Source organism: Copadichromis virginalis, linkage group LG12 (assembly GCF_057382275.1).
Source record: "Copadichromis virginalis isolate Kocher_CV1m ecotype Utaka linkage group LG12, C_Virginalis_male_GT1.1, whole genome shotgun sequence".
Lineage (NCBI taxonomy): Eukaryota > Metazoa > Chordata > Actinopteri > Cichliformes > Cichlidae > Copadichromis > Copadichromis virginalis.
In genome coordinates this window covers 39,736,010-39,744,316 of record NC_140629.1, presented here as the reverse complement: position 1 = coordinate 39,744,316, position 8,307 = coordinate 39,736,010, and positions in this window count along the sequence as shown.

Here is an 8,307-nt window from a genome sequence, read left to right as displayed (position 1 = left end):
CACCAAAGTTTTCAAATTGGCAGTCAGAAAATAACAACAGTCAATACAGGAACTCACAAATATAAAAATGAACGAATAAAAGCAAATTCATGGAGAGAGACTGGCAAAAGTTAGACGAGAGAGAGAGAAAATACAAAGAAATGGAAACTTTAGGGATAATTATGGCCTGTATTTGTATAGCACCTTACTAGTCCCTAAGGACCCAAATGTTAGGATGCCTGGGTCGTTGACCCAGGGTTTTTGAGTTTATTATATTATTTATACTTTTTAGTCTTTTAGTCTTTTTAGTCTTTGGTTTCTTTGAGTTCTGTCTTATGGTTTATGTCTCTGTCTTCTTTAAGGACCATAATGGGTCCTTAAAGAAGGACCCATTAAAGAAGGACAGAGCAACTAAAGACAGAGCTTTAGTTGCTCTGTCTCCCCTATCACCTGCATCCCCTTGTCTAGCTCGCGTCTATGTGTATCCTTAGTTGCTATATCCCCGTGTCCAGTCAGTGTCTGTGTCTGCCCTGGTCCCACGTCTCTGTTCCCTCTGTAGTGCCTGCATGTGAGTCTGTGTCTTTGTTCAGTCTGTGTTATGTGTTTCCTGTTTTACTTTGAAGGTCTCTGTCTTATCTCAGTGTGTTCAGTTTACGCTTCCTTGTCTCGTCAGTTCTGATTTGCCCCAGCTGTGTTTCCCTCCTGTTGTCCATTCCCTGATTGCTCCCTCTGTGTATTTAAGCCCTGTGTTTCAGTTTGTCATGGTTGTGATCTACCCTTATCTTGTGGTGTGTGTTCTGTGTAAGGTTATTTTGTAGTCTCAGTTTTGTTACCCTTTTTGAGTTCAGCATTAAAGCTGTTTTGAGTTCAAGTTTTGTCTCCGGAGTCTGCACCTTGGGTCCTTTTCCTGCCTGCACACAGCCGTCACATAACACCGATAGCGCTTTACACATCAAGTCCAATTATGTTAAATATGTACCAACATCTTATTTCTTTCTATCATGGCTGGTACAGTATATAAAACATCACATGTACATGTAGTACACACGTGTACTTAATTGAATTGGATTCAACTCAACTTTATTCATTTTCAGAAAATCACAACAACAGGCGCCTCAAAGTGCTTAATTTTGTAGGTAAAGACTCTACAGTTATACAGAGAAGGCAGGAAACAGGTAATGACCTACGCCTGACTCATGTGACGGCACACATGGTTAATAGTGGGTTAAGAACCACCTCTTAAGGGACGACCCCCACTAGGGTTTAAATACCTGAGACTCTCCACCCGTTCAGTCACTTCTTTCAAGCTCCTAACTATGAGAGAAACATGCTCTCTGTTTCTACTTGGTTTGCTCGAGTAAAAGAAGAATTTATAAACTTTGTATTTTCTTCTGTCTCCTTCTTACGCTGATAGCAATGCCTGACCAATGGTGAACATTTAGAAAATGTGTGATCTGCTGCACACAGCTTTCCTGCATGGAGCAACTTTTGTTCCTCACTGGTTCTAACAGGAGCTGTTGATGAGCGATAATTCATTAAAACACAGAAATTTTGTTTATCAGATTATTACAAATATCACTAAAATCATCTGCTGCGACGGGTTCAGGTGAGGGGAGGAACAGAAGTTAATTATAACTAACAAATAAATGCAGAGAGGTAAAAACAAACAAAAAAGTTGAGTGAAGGAGAAACACCCAATGCATCATGGGAATCCCCCGACAGCATATGCCTATTGCAGCATAACTAAGGGAGGATTCAGGGTCACCTGGTCCAGCCCTAACTATATGCTTTAGCAAAAAGGAAAGTTTGAAGCCTAATCTTGAAAGTAGAGATAGTGTCTGTCTCCTGAATCCAAACTGGAAGCTGGTTCCACAGAAGAGGGGCCTGAAAACTGAAGGCTCTGCCTCCCATTCTACTTTTAAATAATAATGAGAATAATAATAATAATAATAACGAACTTTATTTATAAAGCACACTTAAAACCAAGGGTATGCCAAGTAACATAGAGAATAAAAGGAAGATAACAGAAATAGGACCAAAGCAAGTACTAGGTATGCAAGCAGGTAGCTGTCACTGATACATAGGAAAGCAACAGATACAGAACAAACAAGGAATTAAATGAGCATAAAAGTGCATGATATAAAATCATAAAAGAAATGTTAACTAGAGGGAAGGGCAAGATTGAATAAGTGGGTTTTTAGTCGTGATTTAAACAGTGCAATAGAATCAGATGCGCGGAGGTCGAGAGGAAGGGTGTTCCACAGTACCGGGGCAGCCAGAGCAAACGCACGGTCACCCCGAGACTTCAGCCAAGATCTAGGTTGCGTAAGAAGTAGTTGAGTGGCAGATCTGAGTGTTCTAGCAGGAGTATGTGGTTTGAGAAGTTCACTAAGATAACTCAGCGCTAATTTATTAACAGTTTTGAATGTAAGGAGTAATACTTTAAATTGAATACGGTACTTTATGGGCAGCCAATGCAGGCTAGCTAGAACAGGAGTAATATGGCAAAATTTCCTGGTACCAGTCAAGTGGCGGGCTGCTGCATTTTGGACTGTTTGCAGTCTAAGAAGAAGAGAAGAGGGAAGACTGTAGTACAAGAAGTTACAATAATCCAACCTGGAGGTCACAAAAGCGTGAATAAGCTTCTCCAGGTCCTCATGCGGAACATAATGCCTAGCCTTAGAGATAAGGCGCAGTTGGTGGAAGCTAGATCTCACTACAGCAGACACTTGCTTATCGAGTTTTTTTAGATTAGATAGAACTTTATTAATCCCTCGGGTGGGTTCCTCTGGGAAATTCGATTTCCAAAAAAGCACAGCACCGACAGAAGTTACAGAGTTACAGAATATTATATATATATATATATATATATATATATATATATATATATATATATATATACACACACACACACACACACACACACATATATATAAATACAGAGACAATATAAATAAAATATACGAAGGGGATAAATAGAATAAATAGGAATAAAAATAAAAATACAAGTGAATTGCACATTTCAAGTATTGAGTCTATTGCACTGTTGACTATTTACAAAAAGTATTGCACAAAAGGTATTGTACAGTGAGGTGAAGAGGCACTACAGCTTAGTTGTTCCCTCCTTTGTCCTCCTGTTTCCCCTCCCTCTCCCCTCCAGAGAGGAGTTAAACAGTTTGATGGCGTGTGGGACAAAGGAGTTTTTAAGTCTGTTAGTTCTTGTCTTGGGGAGAAGCAACCTGTCACTGAACAGACTCTTCTGGTTGTTTATGGCCGTGTGCAGAGGATGCCCAGCATTGTTCATAATGTCCATCAGTTTCTTTAATGTCCTTTTCTCTGCCACTGTCACCAGAGTGTCCAGCTTCATGCCGACCACAGAGCCAGCCTTCCTGATCAGTTTCTCCAGCCTGCATGAGTCCTTCTTTGCTGTGCTGCTCCCCCAGCACACCACAGCATAGAAAAGTACTCCAGCAACCACCGACTGGTAAAACATCCTCAGGAGCTTCCTGCAGATGTTAAAAGACCTCAGCCTCCTGAGGAAGTACAGTCGGCTTTGGGCTTTTTTATACAGGTGCTCTGTGTTGCATGACCAGTCCAGTTTATTGTCCACCCACAGCCCGAGGTACTTGTACTTGTTGACCACCTCTACCTCCTCCCCCTCTATCTGAACCGGTAGTGGACCTTCTCTGGACCTCCCGAAGTCCACAACCAGTTCCTTAGTCTTTGAGGTGTTGAGTTGCAGGTGGTTTGTGTGACTCCATGCGACAAAGTTCCTCACCAGACTTCTGTACTCCTCTTCCTGATCATCCCAGATACACCCCATGATGGCCGTGTCGTCTGCAAACTTCTGAATATGGCATAATTCAGAGTTGTAGCAGAAGTCAGAGGTGTACAGGGTGAAGAGAAGAGGGGACAGCACAGTTCCCTGTGGTGCTCCTGTGCTGCTGACCACAGTGTCAGACGTGATGTCCTTCAGCCTGACGTACTGTGGTCTGTCGGTGAGGTAGTCGGAGATCCAAGCCACCAGGCAGGGGTCCACCTCCATCCTGTTCAGTTTTTCTTGAAGCATACAGGGCCGGATGGTATTAAAGGCACTGGAAAAGTCAAGAAACAGGATCCTGACCGTGCCTTTTCCCCCATCCAGGTGTGAGTGGGCTCTGTGTAGGAGGTACAGGATGGCATCCTCCACTCCGACACCCGCCTTGTATGCAAACTGTAGTGGGTCCTGGGCATGTTGTACCTGTGGTCGGAGGAGGTTGAGGAAGAGCCGCTCTAGAGTCTTCATAAGATGTGACGTCAGTGCCACCGGTCGGAAGTCATTCAGCTCATTGGGCCGGTTCTTTTTGGGGACCGGGACGATGCAGGACGTCTTCCATAGGGTGGGCACTCTCCCCAGTCGCAGACTGAGGTTGAAGACTCGTTGTAGCGGCTCCCCAAGTTCAGCAGCACACGCCTTTAGCATCCTAGGACACACCTTGTCTGGGCCTCCTGCCTTTCTGGGGCGAAGCTTCCTCAGTTGTCTCCTGACCTGATCCACTGTGACACTGGGAGATGTTTGGGAGGAGGGGAGGGGGGGAGATGTCTTGCTGCTGAGAGAGGGATTGGAGGAGGGGGGTGTCATGGTGTCAGGAAGGGGGGGAAGCGAGGGAGGTAGGAGAGTGGGGATTGGACTCTGTAGTGAAGGTGAGGGTGAGGGTGGGGGGGTTGTGGGCGAGTTTGAGCGAGCTATCCAGCAGTGCACCCAAGTTACTGACATAGTCACAAGAAAAGCTAGCAAAGGGACCCAGGGCAGCACAGAGTTGGGCACGAGGGATTTTACTGTTGAACACCACAGTCTCAGTCGAGGGAATTACTCAGGAACAATTCTTTGACCTCACGCATGCATTCTTTTTTTTTTTTTTTTTTCTAAATGACATCAGAAACAGCAGTATGCGACATTACGTGATGGCAGAGCTTCAGTTCATCCTTTGTCATTTTTTTTTTTTTTTAATAAATAGGACAGGGGGAATGAATGAGAGAAAGAGGGGGAGAGAAAGAAAGAAAACCAAAGGGGAGAAGAGACGGTGAGAAGGGGGGGGAAGAGAGAGAGAGAGAAAAAAAAAAAAGAACTCCTGGGTCACCTGTATGGAGAAAAAAAACAAACAAACAAACAAACAAAAACAAACAGAGGAGACAGCAAACAACAAAGAGCAACATAATAATAGAGAAAACAAAGCACCATCACAATAAACTAGCTAGTCATAGATACAGTGGGGCAAAAAAGTATTTAGTCAGCCACCGATTGTGCAAGTTCCCCCACTTAAAATGATGACAGAGGTCAGTAATTTGCACCAGAGGTACACTTCAACTGTGAGAGACAGAATGTGAAAAAAAAATCCATGAATTCACATGGTAGGATTTGTAAAGAATTTATTAGTAAATTAGGGTGAAAAATAAGTATTTGGTCAATAACAAAAATACAACTCAATACTTTGTAACATAACCTTTGTTGGCAATAACAGAGGTCAAACGTTTACTATAGGTCTTTACCAGGTTTGCACACACAGTAGCTGGTATTTTGGCCCATTCCTCCATGCAGATCTTCTCGAGAGCAGTGATGTTTTGGGGCTGTTGCCGAGCAACACGGACTTTCAACTCCCGCCACAGATTTTCTATGGGGTTGAGGTCTGGAGACTGGCTAGGCCACTCCAGGACTTTCAAATGCTTCTTACGGAGCCACTCCTTTGTTGCCCGGGCGGTGTGTTTTGGATCATTGTCATGTTGGAAGACCCAGCCTCGTTTCATCTTCAAAGTTCTCACTGATGGAAGGAGGTTCTGGCTCAAAATCTCACGATACATGGCCCCATTCATTCTGTCCTTAACACGGATCAGTCGTCCTGTCCCCTTGGCAGAAAAACAGCCCCATAGCATGATGTTTCCACCCCCATGCTTCACAGTAGGTATGGTGTTCTTGGGATGCAACTCAGTATTCTTCGTCCTCCAAACACGACGAGTTGAGTTTATACCAAAAAGTTCTACTTTGGTTTCATCTGACCACATGACATTCTCCCAATCCTCTGCTGTATCATCCATGTGCTCTCTGGCAAACTTCAGACGGGCCTGGACATGCACTGGCTTCAGCAGCGGAACACGTCTGGCACTGCGGGATTTGATTCCCTGCCGTTGTAGTGTGTTACTGATGGTGACCTTTGTTACTTTGGTCCCAGCTCTCTGCAGGTCATTCACCAGGTCCCCCCGTGTGGTTCTGGGATCTTTGCTCACCGTTCTCATGATCATTTTGACCCCACGGGATGAGATCTTGCGTGGAGCCCCAGATCGAGGGAGATTATCAGTGGTCTTGTATGTCTTCCATTTTCTGATGATTGCTCCCACAGTTGATTTTTTCACACCAAGCTGCTTGCCTATTGTAGATTCACTCTTCCCAGTCTGGTGCAGGTCTACAATACTTTTCCTGGTGTCCTTCGAAAGCTCTTTGGTCTTGGCCATGGCGGAGTTTGGAGTCTGACTGTTTGAGGCTGTGGACAGGTGTCTTTTATACAGATGATGAGTTCAAACAGGTGCCATTCATACAGGTAACGAGTGGGGGACAGAAAAGCTTCTTACAGAAGACGTTACAGGTCTGTGAGAGCCAGAGATTTTCCTTGTTTGAGGTGACCAAATACTTATTTTCCACCCTGATTTACCAATAAATTCTTTACAAATCCTACCATGTGGATTCATGGATTTTTTTTTCACATTCTGTCTCTCACAGTTGAAGTGTACCTCTGGTGCAAATTACTGACCTCTGTCATCATTTTAAGTGGGGGAACTTGCACAATCGGTGGCTGACTAAATACTTTTTTGCCCCACTGTATCAATATTTACTAAATAATAAACGATATTGTGCAGCACGCAAGATAGACAGCGCACAGTGTGCTTTGAGGCAGCAGCCTCAAAGCACGCATGCATTCTTGAAAGTAGTGCAGGGACATAGTAAGGTCATCAGTAAGTTCAAAATAGATCTGTCGTCGGCGTAACAGTGGAAGGCGATATTGTATTTGCTCCCTCTAGGTGCAATGAGAAAAGAATAGGGCCTAAAAATGATCCTTGAGGCACACCACAACAGACTGGTGCAGAGGAAGAGGAGAAGGTGCCCAAGTTAACCGAAAAGGACCTGTCAGCGAGGTATGATTTAAACCAGTGGAGGGCAGTGCCTCTAATACCCACAGTGTGTTCAAGTCTTAATAATAAGATGTTATGGTCCACCATATCAAAAGCCAGTAAAACTAGGACCATAGAGCGTCCAGTATCAGTAATTACAAGAATATCATTAAGAACTCTAACCAACGCTGTTTCAGTGCAGTGGCTTAAAAGCAGATTGAAATTTCTCAGCAATATTGTTCGTGTCCAAGTACGCCTGGAGCTGGGAGAGAACTAGTCTCTCCAGGATCTTGGATAATAATGAGAGGTTAGAGATCGGTCTGTAGTTTGAAAGGTCTAGGAACAACAAGTAAGCCTGCAGTGTGAGAGCGAAGTGCTCTAATAGGGTGATATGGTACTAGTAGTTTAGAGATATTGTACAAATGGAAGAAAATATTTGTTTAATATGCACAATGAAGGACATATCCTGGTCAAAAATCAATCAATCAATCTTAGTAAGTTACACGTACATGTTGCGTGTTGCACACTGCACCCTTTACATCCTTCCCTCTTTACGTCTATATGAATTGTAATCATTATGGTGTGTTTTAACATGATATACTTTTGTATGAATATTTTAAACAGGTCACTTTTGAAAATGAGTCCTAGCGTCTCAGTTAGATTTATTTGTATAAATAAAGAGGAAATTCTGGGAAAATTTAAAAGGAACGTTTACAGGATACTGAAGGGAAATCTTTAAAAAAATACCTTTGATATAACAGCATTAAAAAACATATTTATGTTTGTTTTTGGAGAGTGGAGACGAGAAAGTCAATGATGAGGGGATGCAGCGCCTCCCATAACCAGGGGAATACGGACACGCATACCCCTACTTGGTGGACTAACTCTTCCCGTTCCTCCTCTCTGGAACACTGCAGCCACTTGCCGCATAGCGACTCCACTGTCCGAATGATCTCCTGCTCTTGTGTCGCTGGGTCCGGCATGGTCGCGTCGTACTATCACGATCTGAGGGGACAGACCGTGCGGGGGTGTGTGTGGTGGACCCAGGTGCGAACACAAGAGAGTAGACCGGAGTAAAAAGCGAGCCTTTATTGTGGCTGATGACAGGTCTCAACACAAAGCAGAAACACCGTAACTAAACTGAACCTAAACTAAACTGGGAAACAGATACTGACAAACTAAGGAGAC